General features: G+C 39.8%; 1 non-coding gene across 1 annotated transcript; it reads left to right on the top strand.

Annotated features, from left to right (window-relative positions):
* Positions 1 to 13,612: 13,612 nt before the first annotated feature.
* Positions 13,613 to 13,719, top strand: LOC141603275 (small nucleolar RNA R71). The gene has a single exon (XR_012525164.1). It is a non-coding gene; the product is annotated as a small nucleolar RNA R71 (small nucleolar RNA).
* Positions 13,720 to 21,596: the final 7,877 nt, after the last annotated feature.

Here is a 21,596-nt window from a genome sequence, read left to right as displayed (position 1 = left end):
AGTGCCATAGAGTCATGTGAGATGACTAGTCGATCACATAGGCAGACTGTTAGGAACATTTTGTCGGGCCTAATGACCGCTTATAGAGTTCTGGAAAATTTATATAGCCTGGTCGTGGCGAGAGCTGCTATAGTATTCAAATGAGTCGATTCTTTTGACTAAAGACTATTCGCCTAAGATGGCACGATTTGATTAACTTTGATTTGTGTTACTACGACCTTCGTAAATGGGGTCAAATGGGCATATTTTGGGTTATGATGGCTGTGGCTAGTTGAAGGGAATGAGTGCGATAGGAATTGTCCACCCCTAGTCAGGGTGATAAAAATATCTCAGGGCCACTCGAGGATTAATGAACTGGAAATGCGTGGCCACGCTCGGAATGTATCCATGGTGGATAAATCCGGTCAATCAGTTATTCTCTAGATCGAGGAAACCACTCTCGATATGATCACTTGCAAGTACGACCTGAAAGACACCTTGCATTGAGTGGGAGATAGTAATAGGATAAGAGAATTGGTGACGCACACTTGTCGAGGACAAGTGGGAGATTGTTGGAATATGTGTTCTCCGACAATAATGCGATCACGACTGTTGATCATGATGATCACATGTTTAAGTCTCATTATAAAGAATACAATTGAGAAGTAATATTTACTGTCAACAGATCAACATATATCGGTAATTATTGGTTGACTAGAGTTTGACATTACTGTCGTACGACGGTGGTGATCAGTTGATCCCCTAGGTCATACCTATAAGGCAACACTCTTAATTGATCATTTAATTAATCGTATAACGTTACGAGTTAATTAAATTATTTGAAATTGACGGAGGATTTTGGAAGTAAAATTTACGTGTCTCATTGAAATTTGATTAAAATAAGATACGGTCTGAGTAATTGAATTGTATCTTTACTCAGATGAAATTATTGTTTAAGGAAACAATTGAAATTGAATGAATTATTATAAATACAAATTGTTGTGATTTATAATTGGTAAAATATTTTTGGTACAAGTAATTACGAATTACTAAGTCGATTTTTGTATATGACGTATTTTTATTAATACGTTGATTTTTAATATGTTAAAAATACATAGCAATTTTATGTGACATGTGACATGTGACATATTGACAAATTGACAAAAATAATATGGAATCCATATTATCTATATGTGCCGAAAAATAGAGGAAGATTAAGCTAATATTATGTTGATTATATTAGTGGAGGGCATGATGATTACCTACTAATCTAGCCATGCATACCTATTGTTCATTGTGAAGACAAATAAGAGCATGCATTGGCTCCCCTCCCCTCCTCTTGTCCGGTTTTTCCTCAAGGAAAAACAAATGGTTTTTGCTTTATATTATTCATTATCAATACATAACATTTTGTTGTTGGAATATTCATTATTCATTCACCAAAATATTTTTAGAGAGATAAAAATATTTCACCTTCCTCTTCTCTTCTCCTAACCGGTTTTGGGAGTTGAAAACCAAATTATTTTGGGTCAATTTTCTACAAGATTAATATTGTACTAGTATTTATAATATTAATTTAATTAAGAGTGAGCTTTGGGTATAAATCCTTGGGAGAGATCCTATACTTGGATCTTAGTTCTTCCACTAAGGAAAGCACAAGAACAAGAGAGAAAGGAGATCTCTCTTGTGCCCATATTAACCAATATTCCAATGTAAGATGAAGATTCTTTCTTTATATTGTTCATTTGTTTGCATGCATAAGATCATTTAATTAATTTTATGACAAATTAAAATATAACATATATGAATATGTCAAGTATATAGATCTACTTTTCCTTCAGATACAACCACAAAACCCAAATAAATCTACAAAAAAAATACCGAACTACGAACATGGTTTGATTTCACCTCTTCAGGTGGATACGTAGGCAGTCCTTTCTTACACAAGAAGGATACAACCATCCCCATAATAAAAAAAAACATCCCCATAATCAAAAAAAAAAAAAAAAACATCCCCATGATCAAAAATCAATCACCCATACCAACTCAAAAAACAGAGAGGGAACAACATTCCCTTTCCCACAAAAATACAGAAAGAAGCCTTTCTCCCTTTCCACAAAAATCCCATTTCACAAGTGCAATATTTAGGATAATTCAAGCTGAATTGCCTTTACAAAATGGATGGAAGAAACAAACGTTCACAACTCCTTTGACACAAGCAATCCTCTTATTTAATTAATAATGAGAAGGATTACAAATTCAACAACAAATAAAGCTCGGCAAGTCTAAAACTTGTCAAAGCTAAGATGTCGACTAAGACACCTCACATAGTAAAACTAGCATAAAACACACAAAACATAGCTAGTAGAACATACTAAAAATCAAAACACTAATACAACATAATAATATAGTAGGTAATGGAGGTCTTCATTCTTCCATTCTACCTTTTCCTTTTCCCTTAGGGTACATCTTCCCCTTGTTCTTCTTGTTGGCCCGCCTAGCATGAACTTCCTCTTCGGAACGGATCTACAACGGCGATGGCCTCCGGTCTCTTGCATGACCCCATACTCGGTCCAAGACAAGCCCACATGCGGCCCACTACCTCTTTGGGACCCGATCTTCTCCTCTTTGGTGGTCTCATCACATCCGGGATAGCTCCATCGACAAAGTCGTCAAATAAGGCACGGTTGGCCTTGCCAACCTCTCTATACTTCAAATCAACAACCTCGTCCTTACCTGATTTGGACCTTTCCTCCAAGTTTTGAGCTCTTCACCACTTGACATAAGCGGGAGTCACCCATGTCGTGGCAACGGGGTTTGGTACCTCCCAAAGCGGCCGCGTGGCCCACCACCTTTCGAAGACCTCCACAAGCTCGGAGTTTCAAAAAATGCTCTCTTGGACGAGAGTATCTTGAGCGGGCACCTTTTGTTGACACCCCATTTGCCTCATAAGCCTTACGGGATAAATGAAGGAAGCAACCTTCAAACTTACCACCATCAAAGAACGAGAAATAGCAACCGGAGCGGGCAACCATGTGAAGGACCTCAAGTGCCACCATGGCACCACCCACCGGATGTGGGGACCAACCTCCTCCACCAATCTCGAGGTCCAATAGCCCTCGGTGGATACAAAACTATCCGAGTACAATTTCTTCCTCATAGTAAGGTGACGGAAGGAGTAAGAAGAAGAATCGGTCGGAGACTCTACATACCTTAGCCTCTCAAATAGCCACACTTGGAGAATCCTTGGAGACCTAAACGAGGGAGCTTCTCCACACGAGCCCATCTTTTCCAAAGCTTGGACGATCTCGCCAAGCACCAACCATGATGGATCTCTACCATGCTCCATTTGCTCAACCACATGCACAAGGGTCATACTACCATAGCATTTTGACCCCTCCTTCTTCAAGGCATCAACAAAGAGGTATAAATGCACTAGGAAAAAGGCAAGAGCCCTCCTCCTAGCCACCTCCGAGACATTGGCATCCAACCGGTTTTAGAAAATGTTGATAAGAGCCAACATATCCACACCATGAGTAGCGAGGAGAAAGTTGACTTGACTTGTCGACAAACCCAACATTGAATGGAATTTCTACTTATAACACAACCGAGTCGGGGGAAGCACCGGAAGGCAACCCGGCCACCCACCAATGGCACCTACTTCTTCGACAAGAGGACAAATGCCTTTCGGGAAAACGAAAACATGATGTTTCGAATCCAAAAACCGAGAGCATGCTTCAATAAACGAGGATTTCACCTTGACTTGCCGAAGCACCAACAATTGACCAACTCCCATGACAACGAGTTGATATTTCTCGGGAGGTGACAAATCCCGACACCAATGCCGCAACCTATTCTCGAAAGCATCCATGAATAATTTTGTGGAAGAAGAAGAAAGGTTTTTGTAGAGATTTTTTTCGTGTTTCGGATGATGAAACAATGAAGCACAAACGTCCCTATTTATACAAAACATTCAGCGCCTTTATTCCGAAAAAAGGGGAAGCTCCCTTCTATCGCCAGTGTACTCGCGCCTCTTTGGGCTGTTCCTCAGGATTCCCGCCTTGAATTGTTCCTTTCAAGTTGTGTTTCTTTATGACACCTCAAACTTCTCGCCACAGGGCTCGCGCCTCTTCGAGCCTGTCCAGGATGTTTTGTGTTTTCTCACACTCAGATTTCCTTGTTCTCGCGTTTTACGAAATCCGACACGGTTTCCATGACGCAGCTTTAAACATACGGGTTTTTCTCTTTTTTAAAAAAAAGGGGGAAGGGCTAGTCCCCGCGATCCGCGACGGATCGTTTCCATGTCAGTCGAAATTCCGAAATTTTTCGCTTTTTCGCATTTTCCACAAAAATCGAAAATTGATAACATGACGTCAGTTTTCTTCAAAAATTCAAGCTCTTACAAATACGCGTCTTGATCTCACAAAAATCAAATACACTCGTAAAAATCTCTTTTTTAAAAAAAAATTCACCCCTGACGGTTTGAGTTTTAATTTTTCGAGTTACAAATCCATTTTCAACAAAATTTGATGCAATTTAATTCAAGATACGAGTTAATTGCTTGAAATTTCAAATCAATTTCTTTTTGAAGAATCCAAACGTGACGACCTGTCGTGGAATTTTCAAAATATCAATTCAAATTTCAATTTTAACTTCGAGTCATCGTGGTTAATTTTTGTTTTAATCAAATGCTTTTACGTGTTTACATTTGTGCGTACGTGCTACCTGTTGCCTGTTTTCTACACTAACAATGCAGGGACTAGTACTAGTACGAAGCAAGGGGGAACTAACAGCCGACAGCGCTTCTCCGAAACACAACACGAAAAAAAAGCCAAAATCACAAATAAACCACAATCCAAAAACACATATATACAAACCGCCTCACGCAAAATACATCGACATACGTTTGATACAAATGACTGACCATACAAACAGGATCCGGTACAGACATTTAACATACAGACACTAGCCTAAAACAATGAACTAGGGGCTACCTGCCACCTATCGAACTAAGCACTCCTTATCCCTCTGATGAAAAAAGAAAAGGAGTAACGGCGGAAGCAGAGGTGGTTACCATGACGGTAATACCTCATACCTGCTCCACGACAAAAAGGAAAATGATGCCTGGCAGATTTTGGATGACACGACAGTCGGGGATTGATCGATGCCATTTGGTGTTCACAATTAAGCATATGTGGTCGTTGGTCAATGGTCGATACAAAACACAATTTATACTTCACAAACAACTCTACAATTAGTAAAGGGGTAAGTAAAGGTCGGATCCCAAGGGACGGGTATTGAAAACGAAGATTTCTATTGCTACTAGGGGTGTCTAGGGGTGTCACAAGTTGGGTTGATGTAGAAGGTTACTAAACTAAAATAGCAATGAAAATAAGCTAACAAGGTAAATGAAATAAGGGTGTAAACAATTGATTAAAAGCACTAGGGTGTCATGGGTTCATAGGGGATTCATGGGATATGATCATACAAACATGTTCTCAAATTATAAGCAAGCAATTATTGTTGTGATGGATCGAGTTGGGTTATATCTTACGATCCTAGGAAAGTTTGGGTCCCGGAGCCGAATCACATAGATTGTACAACACCTACAAGTCGACTTAATCTTTCCTACTCAATGCATGCATGGTCTAACAAGACTCGAGTTGGGTTATGTCTTACAAGTCAAGTTGAAGAGATAGTAGATGATAATAAATGCAAGGATTCATAGGCTTAGCATTTCATCAAACATAACATGTGCATGTATTAAGATCAAAACAAGCAAGCAAATGAGATATGAAAGCATATTGATTTAAGCATGAATCATCCCCATGTTGGTTTCCCCTAATCACCCATTAAACCCTAGCTAAGAGACTACTCACTCATTATCATATTGATCATGCTAGAAAGGTTGTCAATCATACTAACATAATGAAACATGATGAATAAATGAAAGTAATTAGCAATAATTAAAAAGGGATTAAGAGATTATACCTACTAATGATTCCAATAATAAAGCAAGAATAATAGAAGTACTTGAATCCTAGATTGAGAGGTTGTCAATCTCCCAATAATAACCCAAATAATCTTCAATTACCCAAAATAAAGTAAGAACAAGAGAGAGATTAAGGAACTAAAACTTGGATTAAAACTTGATTAATATTTGATTACAATATTGAAGAGAGATTTTATTGATATTAACTACACTAATTATTGATAAGAAGAACATGCTCCTCTAATTAGACTAATGGGGTATTTATAGTGAAAATTAGGGAGGATGCATTAGGGTTAACTAAGGGTTAAACTAGTAATTACACTTTTTAAGTTGAGCAAGGAGACTCCGGTATTCAATGAGAGAAGGGCGTCTCCATTTTGTAACTTGAAGGACGAAACCATGCTTTGTCACCGTGATCCGAGCGGATGGAGGTCGAGACGGACGGATGGGGCATGGACGATCCGAGCGGATGGAGGCGAAGACGCTCGGATTGGGCCTGGGGATCCGAGCGGATCCTGGGTAAGGACGCTCGATTGAGTGGGCGGGGCGGACGGACGGATCATGGATGATCCGTTCGGATTCTTCTACAGCGTCATTCCTTCTTCTTTTCTTCCCTTTTCTTCATAGAATCCTTGGGGATTTCCTTGGGGACTCAAGGATCCTTTCTCAACATTGATCTTCTACTTAGCTATGTACAAAGGCCTTCTAGTCTTGTCTCTCTTTGATGCTTGGTCATTGAATACGATCCATTTAGCCTCGTTTTGCCATGAAAATGCAAGATTCTTACTCCTTTCCTACCAAGGGATCAAAATCTCAAAGAATATGCAAAACAAAGATCTAAAGATAAGAAATGACCCAAATAGGCACTAAAAAGCATAGAAACAATGGTAATTCGGGGGCTAAATATGCGCCAATTATGGTCGCATCAAATATCCCCAAACCGAACCTTTGCTCGTCCCGAGTAAAGAGGTGACAAAGACTAGGACCAATACTAACCTAACCTAATAATAATAGCCGATATGAGACAATTAGCGGGTCTCACTCCGCCCCTTCAACTCACAACAAGACAACCATGAGGTAGGATGCCTTCTTGCAAGGCAAGGTGGGTCTTGCCAAAATGGCGACACATCCAAACATTAAAGCACACAAAATCAAGTAATGGATGCATCTACAAAAGAATAGCCACTTTCCTCATCTAAGTGGCGGAAATTATCTACAAGGGAAGCAATTCAAGGGTACACAATCCTTCATAGATGCAATTTGTTCAAACTACTAAGCCTAGAAGGATACCAATAAATCACCTCCAAAATGTGTCAAGCTAGGGTACCTTTGTCCTCAATCGCTAAATGCTTTTGTCAAGAATATACTCCCTATGGTGTTAGAAACACTGGAGGATCGCGGAATTCCCCCTCTTGCCTAGACAAGAAGAAGGGTCGTCCCCTCTCTACCATGCACAAAAATGGATACGATGGATAAAGGGATCAATAGATATTTGAGTTTCATTTTGGGAGTTTGCTTTTGTTTTTGTTTTTCCCCCCAATTTCATTGGCATTTGACATTTGAGAACACTTTCTTTTTGCCATTTCTTTTTGATTTTTGGCATTTCAATACTTGACAACTTTTTTTGCATTTTCTTTTGAACATTTTCAAAGTCACCCCAATTAGTAACGAGGGTGCCTTGTATTTGAAGCTTTAGGAGTTCTATTTTTGCTCCTCTTTTCATTTGATGCATTTTTGCAAACTTTTTCTTTTCTTTTCATTTCTTTGAACTCAAATTGATTTCTTTTTGTTTTTGTGCCCATTCCCTTTGATGACAAAAATGTGGTAGAACATGGATGAATGATAGAAGTATGCATGGTTTCAAGGGTCACCTTGGAATAAACGGTAGCCAAGGAGTTATCACACCACAAGGTACTCTTGACTAGGCCTTAATCCATGGGTCAAAGGATACTAGCATGACACATCCTAGGGTGTTTTACAAGTATTCTAACAAGCAAAGTCTTAAGAATAAAAAGCATCTACTAGGGCCTATATACACTTGTCAAGCTTCCCAAATAGACGGTTTCGCAAAATTTTCTAACATGCAACTACATGCCATGATGCAACTAACATATAAACATCCTAATGCATATGATTCTACCAACTAGTATGACATATAAACTAAATGCAAGTCCTAAGTTCACATTGTTTTACCGCATTAATCAAAATAAAGCCACATAGTCATTAACATAAAGAGGAAAAAGGAGATTGGAAAGATCATACCATGCGGTCTTCAATATCCTCATGTCTCGGATGTGGCGTAGTCAATCAAAGTGAACAAGGATGAAACAAACACAATATACACAAGACAATATATACAAGGGAAATGAACTTGTTTTTGGATTTTTCAATTTTTAAATTTTTACGGTTTTTGAAATTTTTCAATTTTTATGGTTTTTGGATAAAAGTTAAGTGTTAGAATTCCCATCCCCACACTAATATGGGCATTGTCCTCAATGGCCAAAATGATGGAAATTATGCAAAGATGATGCATGATTTCTATGCTAAATGCAATTCTACACTAAGCTATACTACATGATGCATGGTTTTTGTTATGACGGAGAGGATAATTTAAATTACCTCCCGTTGCGTATGCATTAACTTCCCCAAACCAAGTAAGACACTATTGCTAATGTCAAAGCATGGGGGAGTTCATGCACACACTATGCTATGCATGAGACTAGATTGTCATTTTGGATTTTCAAAGATGGGAACAATAAAGAACACCTCAATGGAACCGAGGTGTGAGTCCTTTGATGTTGCTAGGACTAAACCAACAATGATCAAAATGAAAATAAAGTATAAAGAGATATAGACAAACCGTGGGAGAGTAGGAATCTCCAAGGCTAGTCTTCCATCATGCTACTATCACCATCACTTCCCTCATGAGAAGTGGTCTCATTGCCACTTTCCTTGGCACTTTCTTCATTGCTTTCCTCATCATCATCTTCACCATCTTCACCATCTTCACCATCCCTTTCTTCATCTCCACTTGCTTCTTCAATGTTATCATCAATCTCCTCATCATTTCCAACAACCTCATTGCCTTCCACCACATCCCTTGATGCACCCGGAAATAAGGCTTCTCTATCCGCCCAACTAGGCAAAGGACAAGATGGATCAAGGAGTCCTTGCCTAGCTAGATGTAGGAGGGGAGGATATTGAGCCAAATAAGCATTTTTCCGATCTTCATAAGCTTGCTTGTGCATGGCTTGCATTAGAAGAGTGACATAATCTTTTCCAATTTCAACTCCTTGCGGTTTGAACTCTTCATAATCATAGGGGTAAGGTGGTACAACAATGGAAGAGGAGGGAGTTTCATGATCACCCTTTTGTTGTTGAATGATGTACTCGGCTTCTTTGGATAGGGGAAGTAAATAGTTGGTCCGGTGGACACTAAGACGGCAAATCTTTGCGGGTAAAGTGAATGAACGAGCCTCACTAGTAAGCCACCCATACTTGGTATCAAGGGGATTGTGAGCAACCCACTTAAACTTGTTAATCAAGGTGGACATATCAATAAGATGGCCACCATCCTTAGCCTTGTACTTGTTATCCTTATTGAAATTAGGATCAAAGTGCTTGGCTAGAACCGTGACAAGGCCGCCATTAACAATTACGGTTTGACCCTTCTTCCCACTATCTACATGAAGCCATCTATCAACCAATAGCCTCAAACAATTGTAAGGCTTGGTGTGAATTCTTCCAATATTCAAGGTTGATTCAAGGAGAATAAAATCGAGCCCCGTGAAATGATTGGTGTCTCTTCTAGCAATTATGGTATTTCCCACAACTTTGTGCCAAACTCTTATGCCCGGATGATGGACCAAGAGAGCACGACAAGCATGAAAATCTTCATATTTCTTCCCGGAGATTGCCTCCCAAAGAGGCGCGGGATCGTACTTACCATATTGCTTATAGAATTTATGTGCATCGCTAAGACCCAAAATTGCACCCAATTCCGGAAAGGAAATGCGTCTACTAGTGTTAGCTAGACGAAACTCAATATTTTCTCTATTCTCAACCTTTGTCACTTTTAAAGAACTTAAGAATTCCAAAACAAGGGAGGGGTATGTTACTTCTTTCATTTCAAACAATTTCTTCAAACCCATGGCATTGAAAAAGACTCTTGTTTGTTCAAGGACACCTAGCTTCTCTAAGGTTTTTTCACATATGAACTTGGTGGATTGAATTTGTTTCATAGCAAACTTGACAAATGAATTTCTATGGTCATCGGAGATGAAAGTTACCTCCGGATAATGCAAGAGTTGATTAATTACCGGAGTAGAAGGTGATGCTTCCATAGAAATTTGCTGAGGTTGTTCCACTACCAAGCTTGGTGTTGACACCACCATTGCCAAAGCTTTCTTTGTTTGTAGAGCTTTTTGCCTTTGAGAGAGAGCCTTTGCTTTTGGTGCCTTTGTTGCTCCCTTTGTTCTTGCCATTTGATGAACAAACCAAGTAGAGAATCAAAAATCTTCAATTTGTAGAATGCCCAAATCGATTTTGAAAGTGAAAGGCTTTGCCTTTATGAGAGCAAAAATCGACTCAAAGGGTGAAGATTTTGTGCTTGGTTTTGATTTTTCTTGAAGATGGAGTGATTAATTTGATGTTTGAAGGATGATTTGATTTTGTTTTGGTGATTTTGTTGAGGGTTTTTGTGTTTGAGATGGAGAGGATGAGGGTTTTGGTGTTATGAGTAGTGTTTATGAATGAATGAATGAATGAATGAAGGTGGGGGGGGGTATTTAAAGAAAACGAAAATCTCGAGGATGCAGGCACGATCCGTGCGGATTAGGCGCAATCCGCTCGGATTTTCAAGCTTCAAATTTTAAAAATCCCGCCTAAAGACGGGCGTCTCCCCGGGAAATCCGCTCGGATTTTTATTGAGGGACGGGCGTCTCTTGGGAAAATCCGGACGGATTCTCATCCGAGAGATTTTTCTTGTTTTTCTTCACTTCAAGACGGGCGGATTTTACCGAGAGACGGACGGATCCTGGGGAGACGGGCGTCTTTCCGAAAATCCGCTCGGATTCCTTAACAGACAGGAATTCTTCAATATTTGCACAGCCCAAGACGGGCGTCTCCTCAGCTGGACGCTCGGATCCTCTGCAGACGGGCGGATTGTCAGGAATCCGCTCGGATTCTTCCTCGATTACACGGATCCTTGCGCAAACCCATTCCTTAACATTCTTTCTTTCTTTCTTTCAAATCTTGTGTTCTTCATTGTGGGGGCACTACTAAGGCATGAATAGCCTAGGCAATTGCCATCCCCACACTAAGGTAAATCACTACACATCAATTAAAATCATTAGTCCCTCCCTCACTTCTCTCTTTTCATGACAATTATTTTGATCAAGGTAAATAAAATCCAAAAATGACAAAAATGCAATGCAAAAATTAAATGTAAGTTAGGGAGTTAGAAATATTTACAAGTGGTGGTTTAGGGAGGACTCCACCAAACTCTCATTCTTGATGAGATGTCAAGGAGGCATGTTCAAGGTGTTGTTGATGTTGCTCAACACCTCGAAGAAGTAATTAAAAGCTTGTTCATTGTTGTGGTAGAGGTCCTCAATAGACCGTGGCTCTTGTTGTTGATCATGATCGATGGCATGCCCAATGTAGGGATTAAAGATCCCTTCAAATTCGTCGTCCCAAAGACCACAAACTTCATTGAGTTGATCATTGAAAATCTCTTGCTTGGATGGAGACAACTCTCCCAATTTCTTCGTTTGGCCAATGAGGCCATCTTCTTCTTCCTTGGTTGATTTTGATGAGCTTTGCAAGCTCTCCTTTTCACAATTCACTTGCTCTTTGAATGGAGTATCTTCAACTTTCTTCTTCCATTGGAGTTCCGATTTCTTCTTTTCATCTTTGCGGCTATAATGATCAATCATGAAACATGGCTCATGCAAACGAGGAGCTCTCATGGTCTTGTCAAGATTAAAAGTTATGCTTTCATCTCCTACCTCTAGAGTGAGCTCTCCATGTTTCACATCAATTACCGCACCCGCGGTGTGTAGGAAAGGTCTTCCTAAGATGATTGGAATGTTGGAATCTTCCTCCATATCAACAATGACAAAGTCTACCGGAATGAAAAACTTCCCAATTCGCACGGGGACATCTTCCCATATCCCTAGCGGTGTCTTCGTCGATCTATCGGCCATTTGAAGAGTGATGTTGGTACATTTGAGCTCTCCCATTCCCAACCTTTTACTCACCGAGTACGGCATGACACTCACACTAGCCCCTAGATCACACAAGGCTTTGTTGATCGTTGTGTCGCCAATGGTACACGGTATTGAGAAGCTTCCCGGATCCTTTAACTTTGGAGGTGAACTCCCTTGAAGAATTGCACTACTCACCTTAGTGAAGGCGATAGTCTCAAGTTTCCGGATTGACTTCTTCTTTGTGAGAATATCCTTCATGTACTTCGCATAGGCCGGAACGTGATTGATTAATTCCGTAAAAGGAATTGAGACTTCTAGGTTCTTTACAATTTCCATGAACTTTCCAAGTTGATCATCAAATTTGGGCTTGGCTTGACGACTTGGAAAAGGAAGTCTAATCACAATGGGCTCCTTTTCTTTGGTTTTGTCTTCATTTTTCTTTGAACTTTCTTCTTTTGATGATTCCCCTTCTTTGGGACCTTCCACCACAACTTCATTCTCACTAGCTCTCACAACTTCATTCTCAACTTGCTTCTTCGGGGCTTCATATCTTGTACCACTTCTCAAGTGAATGGCACTAACCGTTTCATGTCTAGGGGGATTACCTTGAGGTGGTAATTGCCCCTTTTGTCTTGATGAGCTTGAAGATGCTAGTTGGGTCAATTGTGTTTCCAACATCTTGGTGTGAGCTAAAATGTTGTTGATGGTGGTATCCTTTGCTTGGCTATCCTTTTGCATTTGGGTGAAGAATTCTTGTTGATTTTTTTGCATTTGAAGGACCGCTTTTTGGACATCAAAACTTTGGTCATTGTGGTGATTGTATGGATTTTGATTTTGGTAGCCTTGGTTTTGATTGAAAAAGGGTCTTTGATTTTGATTTCTCATGGGTGGTGGAGTGTATGTAGTTTGAGGGTTTTGGACATTTTGGCTCTTGTATGAGAGATTTGGGTGGAACTTGGTGTTTTCATTGTAAAAATTTGAATAAGGGGTGCCACTTTTGTAAGCTTGGAAAGCATTGACTTGTTCGGTTGTTCCCCTACATTCACTTGAGTCATGGCCCAAGGTTCCACAATTCTCACATATCCCGCTTGGGATTGATGAGGATGCCGTCATGGCATTGACATGATGCTTTGATGATTTTGAGTTTTCCTCAAGCCTAGCCATAGCTTGTTCAAATTTCAAGTTGATTGTGTCAATGTGAGCACTAAGTTGAGCACCCAATTGAGTAACGGTGTCCACTTCATACTTTCCTCCTCTAGTAGCCTTGCGAGGCCTACTATATTGCGAATTATGGACCGCCATTTCCTCAATCTTGTTCCATGTTTGATTGTCATCAACTTCGGTGAACATTCCATTAGATCCCATATTGAGGATGTTCCTTGAATCTTCATATAAACCATTCCAAAATTGTTGCACTAAAAACCATTCGCTAAGTCCGTGGTGAGGACATGAGCGACAAACACCTTTGAACCGCTCCCAAGCTTCATACAAAGACTCTTCATCCCTTTGCTTAAAACTCGTGATTTGAGCTCTTAGCATATTGGTCTTCTCCGGTGGGTAAAATTTTTTGTAGAAAGCGAGAGCTAACTTCTTCCAAGAATCTATTCCAAGGGTGGCCTTATCAAGGCCCTTCAACCATTGCTTTGCGGTGCCGATTAACGAAAAAGGAAATAAGACCCATCTTATTTGGTCTTGAGTCACGCCCGTTTGAGAGATAGCTTCACAATAATCACAAAATGTTTCCATATGAGAATGAGGGTCCTCACTAGGCATTCCCCCGAATTGGCTTCTCTCAACTAGTTGGATGAAGGCGGACTTGGCAATAAAATTTCCGGTAAGATGTTGTGGGGTAGGAGTACCATTTGGTAGATCCTCCTCGGTGGGTATAGAGTGTGACGAGAATTTAGGCATTGTAGGTGGATTTTGTGTGGTATTGTTTAATGGGTTCTCTTCTCCTTCTATTGCGAAAGGATTGACAAACTCACTAGTGGGTTGAACAATTTCACCAACACCTCCCAAATTCCTCCTAACAAGTCTCCTATTATTCGTCAAGGTTCTTTCGATTTCACGGTCAAAAGGTAACAAATCTCTTTGTAACCTTCTAGACAAGCAAAATATCAAACAACTAGAAAACAATTAGAACATTCCTTGAGGAGTTTTACTTCCCCAAGGTGAAAAAGACACAACTAAAAGTAACAAAAGAAATCTAAAATCAATTAAACACCGTCCCCGGCAACGGCGCCATTTTTGATCGATGCCATTTGGTGTTCACAATTAAGCATATGTGGTCGTTGGTCAATGGTCGATACAAAACACAATTTATACTTCACAAACAACTCTACAATTAGTAAAGGGGTAAGTAAAGGTCGGATCCCAAGGGACGGGTATTGAAAACGAAGATTTCTATTGCTACTAGGGGTGTCTAGGGGTGTCACAAGTTGGGTTGATGTAGAAGGTTACTAAACTAAAATAGCAATGAAAATAAGCTAACAAGGTAAATGAAATAAGGGTGTAAACAATTGATTAAAAGCACTAGGGTGTCATGGGTTCATAGGGGATTCATGGGATATGATCATACAAACATGTTCTCAAATTATAAGCAAGCAATTATTGTTGTGATGGATCGAGTTGGGTTATATCTTACGATCCTAGGAAAGTTTGGGTCCCGGAGCCGAATCACATAGATTGTACAACACCTACAAGTCGACTTAATCTTTCCTACTCAATGCATGCATGGTCTAACAAGACTCGAGTTGGGTTATGTCTTACAAGTCAAGTTGAAGAGATAGTAGATGATAATAAATGCAAGGATTCATAGGCTTAGCATTTCATCAAACATAACATGTGCATGTATTAAGATCAAAACAAGCAAGCAAATAAGATATGAAAGCATATTAATTTAAGCATGAATCATTCCCCATGTTGGTTTCCCTAATCACCCATTAAACCCTAGCTAAGAGACTACTCACTCATTATCATATTGATCATGCTAGAAAGGTTGTCAATCATACTAACATAATGAAACATGATGAATAAATGAAAGTAATTAGCAATAATTAAAAAGGGATTAAGAGATTATACCTACTAATGATTCCAATAATAAAGCAAGAATAATAGAAGTACTTGAATCCTAGATTGAGAGGTTGTCAATCTCCCAATAATAACCCAAATAATCTTCAATTACCCAAAATAAAGTAAGAACAAGAGAGAGATTAAGGAACTAAAACTTGGATTAAAACTTGATTAATATTTGATTACAATATTGAAGAGAGATTTTATTGATATTAACTACACTAATTATTGATAAGAAGAACATGCTCCTCTAATTAGACTAATGGGGTATTTATAGTGAAAATTAGGGAGGATGCATTAGGGTTAACTAAGGGTTAAACTAGTAATTACACTTTTTAAGTTGAGCAAGGAGACTCCGGTATTCAATGAGAGAAGGGCGTCTCCATTTTGTAACTTGAAGGACGAAACCATGCTGTACCGTGATCCGAGCGGATGGAGGTCGAGACGGACGGATGGGGCATGGACGATCCGAGCGGATGGAGGCGTAAGACGCTCGGATTGGGCCTGGGGATCCGAGCGGATCCTGGGGTAAGGACGCTCGGATTGAGTCGGGCGGACGGACGATCATGGATGATCCGTTCGGATTCTTCTACAGCGTCATTCCTTCTTCTTTTCTTCCCTTTTCTTCATAGAATCCTTGGGGATTTCCTTGGGGACTCAAGGATCCTTTCTCAACATTGATCTTCTACTTAGCTATGTACAAAGGCCTTCTAGTCTTGTCTCTCTTTGATGCTTGGTCATTGAATACGATCCATTTAGCCTCGTTTTGCCATGAAAATGCAAGATTCTTACTCCTTTCCTACCAAGGGATCAAAATCTCAAAGAATATGCAAAACAAAGATCTAAAGATAAGAAATGACCCAAATAGGCACTAAAAAGCATAGAAACAATGGTAATTCGGGGGCTAAATATGCGCCAATTATGGTCGCATCAGGGATCGTAACTCAACTCATCATCTCGACGTTGACCTCCAATCATCAGAATTCGGCGACAAAAAGGAGCCATGACATCGGACGCTACCCCGATGTTGAACCCCAATCATTAGAACTCAACAACGATGGAAGACATCAGCGTGGGATAATGCACCCGTCTTGAACCCCACTCATCAGACATCCAACCTCTACAAACAACAGCCAATGACCGATGTACAGTCAAAGGCTGGGCAAAGGCCACCAGGGAGAAACACAACCAAGCCTGTAACAAAAAACAGTCGCCTCTCTCCCTCCATGATCATCCCCGTCCTCTAACGTCTCAGCAATGGACCCGGTAGACCCCGAACACTCCCCGACAATTAAAGGACAAACAAAAAACATCAGCCGAAATTTCGGCATTATGACGGCACAAAATGGACAAATCCAAAAAAAAAACCTGCAAAACAAAACAAGGGCAATCCCGCCCAAACCCAAACAAACAAAACAATCCACAAGAACCGCACAAAAAAAGACTCGCCCTTCTTTTCAAGCAAAAGACGAGTCAAAACAACAACAACAAAATGGCACCTCAAGACCCACACAAGGTCCGCCAACAACCAAAAATATATTCCCGACACATGGGGCATCTTCCACGACTCGAAAAAGGCAGTTTTGCCCCGATTCGAGCGTAAACAGGTCAAAATTTCAAAAAACAACCACAACAAAATAACGTGATTTTTATCACGTCTCAAAGCGACCTAAATTACCAATAAGGTCCATTTCAAAACAGACTGACTCAATTCGAGCTCAAAATGACGCTCATTTTGAGAGACATAAGACCGCTTCAAAGGCAAAAATTCCAATTTTGCCCACAATACCCCAACGAAGGTTCAATGTTGCAAACACGGTCTTTCCCGACTACAATATAATACAACCCAGTGGGGCACACAACTCAAGCAAACAAACTTTTCATTGTGAAATAAGACGGTTTTACCGTCTCATTCACGTTTTCCAAGCATAAGGACCGGGAACGGGGACCAAAATGCAAACTAAAAGCACCCCTATACTCCTAAACAGGTTTATAAACTAATCCAATCATCAATTTCACTCAAAAATGGCTTAATCAAAAACGCCCAATTCGATTTTTGAGGGTTTAGGGTTCCGCCCTAATTCAATAAACAAAAAGACAAACAAAAACAAATGGATTCAAGAGGATTTACATACCTTGAGATGACATATTAGCAATGACACGAAGGCAAGCAAGAAAGAAGACCCAAAATGGCAATTTTTCTGGTTTTTTTGTCGCGTGTTTGAGGAAGACGAAGTTAGAAAGGGGATCTTCCCATTCTCGCGTCTTTTCTACAAAAATAGGGAAGCTCCCTTCCTTCTCAAATAGGCTCGCGCCTCAAAGGGTGTTCCCCTTGCTTTGTTCAGCGAAATTCTGGGCTTTGGCCCAATTTCCTACACAAACTACCAATTTTCAACGACGGCAATTTTAACACCCACATACTCCAAGTGCCTTACCAGGACCACTTAAGGTATAAGAATGCTACCATCTCGGTTACCCTGGGCAATGATAATCAAATGGACAATGACGAAACGTACTTAAATAGTAATAAAGTTTAAGTGATACAACTCAAATCCAAAACTGATAAAAGAAATACAAAGGTTCTCAAACTGTCAAACTACTAAACAACAAGAGAGTGTTCGACATAGCGGAATGTGGGATTATCTGTAAGCATCCCTTTGAATTTAAGGACTATAACGAATATATCATGATGAATGCAAGTCATAAAATTAAATTACATAAACAAAAGGGTAAAGAGAATTAGAAATAACCTTCGGTCCTAGCTAATTCGGCCTATGAACAATATCACAATGATATTCTCCTATCAGTTGCACCCAAGATGCTCCGAGAAATACCCCTCAAAATTGCTAGAATGAGATCCCCAATTTTCTGTAAATATTAGGGTTTTTGTGTGATTTTCTGATGAGCAAAACTAGGTTAAAATTAGGTTAGAAAAATAATGATCTACCATACCCTTATAAAACCGAGTATAAGGTGTAATAGGGTAGATATTTTCCTTCCAAATTTTCGGCCCATATTCCGAAATTAATAAGGAGTATAATTTCCTTATTTTCGGTTATTCCAAAAATGTATAAAATGTGTTAAATATAAATTGTCATCTAGTGAGGATCGAACCCATGACCTCTTGGTTTGAGTACCCTCACTATTACCACTATGACACATTCATCTTGTTGATATTAAATATAACCGATTACATTTAATTACGAATTAACAGATTAATTCGTTCAAGCTAACATTACATACATTTAATTAAATATAACTTATTATATTCAATTTACGAATTGACAGTTAATTCGTCTCAACTAATATTATTTAATCTTCATTAAATAATTGTCTCATCAACACATTGACTAACTGTTTAGTCATATAAGGCATCAATGTGATTATATTTCTATAACCACATCTCTCAAACACATCCTATAGGTGTGACCTTTAGGGACCAGTTGATCACCGCCATCTGTATGATAATAAAGTCAAACTTTCTAGCAAGACAACCGTTATTAGGTAATCGTTAATCAACTGATTAAATATACGAAGTATACCCTTGTGAACCTGTAAGAGATTTACAAATGTTATCACACTAATTTGCGGAGGACACAAGCTCCAACAAACTCCCACTTGTCCTCACAAGTGTATGTGCGATAACCGATTCTCATATCCTAAAATTTCTCCCACTCAATGTAAAACAATTTGCAAATCCGTATTCACAAAGGTCGTATTATACAAGCGATCATCATCAAGAGTGATTCCCCGACTAGAGAGTAACTTAACTGATAAACGAATCAACATTCGAGCATGGCCATGCATTTCAGTTACAACTCCTCGAGTGGCCCTGAGAAATAACTATACCTGATAAGGGTTGGATATTTTCCTCAACTCGAATCCTGCAGATGTAAGCACAGTGTGAAATGACCCAAAAAAAAACTACTTAGCCTCCGATTCTGCACAGACCGTGAGAAAGAAACCAAAGTCACCCAAAAACTGCCTTAATCTTAAGAGACAGTCGATAGTCAAAAGAATCGACTCTAGGAACACAATGGATGTCCTATCCACGACCTTGCACAGAATGTTTTTAAACATTTAAGACTCTATTACGTTGTCACAAAAATTTGCCCTACGAGGTATCGTTATAATCTCGCATTTGTGATCGATCAGTCAACAGTTTGACTTATGGCTCGTTGAACCCACCATCAATCGACTGCACAAAATAATAGCCGGAGTTATCAGCTCACATGGGCGATTACGGACCAAACAAATATAATGTAATTCAGTTCACTTTGTGGCGTTCAATGTTGTCAGTACAATCCATATGAAAAACAAAATATTATATTAATACGATGAAGTTATAAATAGTATATGAAAAAGATAATGTATCAAATTCATAATCAACTATTACAACTCAGGAACACGTTTAATTCTCATGGAAATAACGTGCCCTCCATGCTTATCATACTTCAATGGCTCGGAGTAGAATCTGCTACAACTTCCTGTTGGAACTATTCCACCGACCGAAAGACCATTAAGAGTAAGAACAAATCTAGACTGAGATTTCTAATCATCTCGATCCGTTTGGAAGCTAGCATCTGCGTAACCGATTGTGCATAGCTTAGTATCTCCTCCATAAGTCAATACCCAATCCTTAGTCCTCCGTAGGTACATGGATTCTTTTGGTACCGACTCGTCATACTCAATGCATATGCCACGTCTGGACGTGTGCATATCATGGCATACATTATTGATCCTATTGCATATGCATAAGGAACACGACTCATGCGCTCAATCCCTTCAGGCGTCGTGGGTGACTGAGACTTGCTCAACTGCATCCCAGACGTCATTGGAAGGTTCCCCTTCTTGGAGTTGGTCATGCTGAACTTCTCAAGAATCTTATCCAAATAAGACTCCTGACTAAGTGATAACGTCCGTCGTGATCTATCTCGGTAGATACGGATTCCCAAAATGCGTTGTGCCTCACCCAGATCTTTCATCTGGAAATGGTTCTTCAACCATTCTTTAACCGAAGATAGGAGAGGGATGTCATTCCCAATCAAGAGTATGTCATCAACATACAATATCAAGAATACAATCTTGCTCCCACTCGACTTGATATATAAGCATGGTTCCTCGACCGATCGAGTGAAACCATACTCTTTTATCTCCTGGTCGAAACAATGATTCCAACTCCGAGAAGCTTGCTTAAGTCCATAAATGGAACGCTTAAGCTTGCATACTTTCTTAGGATGTTCAGGATCTATGAAACCTTCGGGTTGCATCATGTACAACTCTTCCTCCAAATAACCGTTTAAGAAGGCGGTTTTCACATCCATTTGCCAAATTTCATAATCATGAAAAGCGGCAATCGCTAAGATTATCCGAATGGAACGTAGCATGACTACAGGTGCAAAAATATCATCATAATGCAATCCGTGCACTTGAGTGAAACCTTTTGCCACTAGTCGTGCATTATAGGTATCTGGTTGCGCGTCTACAGAACGCTTTATTTTGTAAAGCCACTTGCACTGTAGAGGTTTTACCTTATTAGGTAAATCAACTAGATCCCATACATCATTCTTATACATGGAGTCCATCTCGGATTGCATGGCTTCGAGCCATAGCTTTGAGTCGGAACATTCCACAGCACCTTTATAGGTAGCGGGTTCATTACTCTCTAGGAGTAAAACGTCATTCTTCTCGACCATACCAATGTATCTGTCCGGAGGATGAGAGACTCTACCCGACCTCCTAGGTTCCTCAGGAATATTAACCGTATCAACAGTTGGAGGAACAACTTCCTCCATCTGTTCCTCGGTTGTTGGTTCTGGAATCTCCGACAGCTCGAAGGATCTATTACTCATCTTATTCTCGAGGAATTCTTTCTCTAAGAACGTCGCACTAGCCACACAACAAAAACTCGATATTCGGTAGGCGAATAGAAGTAATGACCAAATGTTCCTTTTGGATAACCTATAAAGTATGTCTTGACCGATCGCGGGCCGAGCTTATCCTCGTGTCTCCACTTGACATAAGCCTCGCAGCCCCAAACCCGAATAAAGGACAAGTTAGGTACCGTTCCCTTCCACATTTCATATGGAGTCTTGTCGACAGCTTTAGTCGGATTTCGGTTAAGTATAAGAGCAAAATGACAAAGAGCAAAACCCCATAATGAATCAGGCACTACCGTGTGACTCATCATGGATCGAACCATATCAAGTAAGGTTCGATTTCTCCGTTCGGACACACCATTTAATTGAGGTGTTCCAGGTGGAGTTAACTGTAGAACGATTCCACAATGTTGAAGGTGTTGATCAAACTCATTTGAAAGATATTCGCCACCCCGATCTGAACGG

This window comes from Silene latifolia, chromosome 9, assembly GCF_048544455.1.
Source record: "Silene latifolia isolate original U9 population chromosome 9, ASM4854445v1, whole genome shotgun sequence".
NCBI classification, from domain to species: domain Eukaryota; kingdom Viridiplantae; phylum Streptophyta; class Magnoliopsida; order Caryophyllales; family Caryophyllaceae; genus Silene; species Silene latifolia.
Note: the sequence above shows the minus strand (reverse complement) of the source record. Positions and strands in the feature narration are given on the sequence as shown.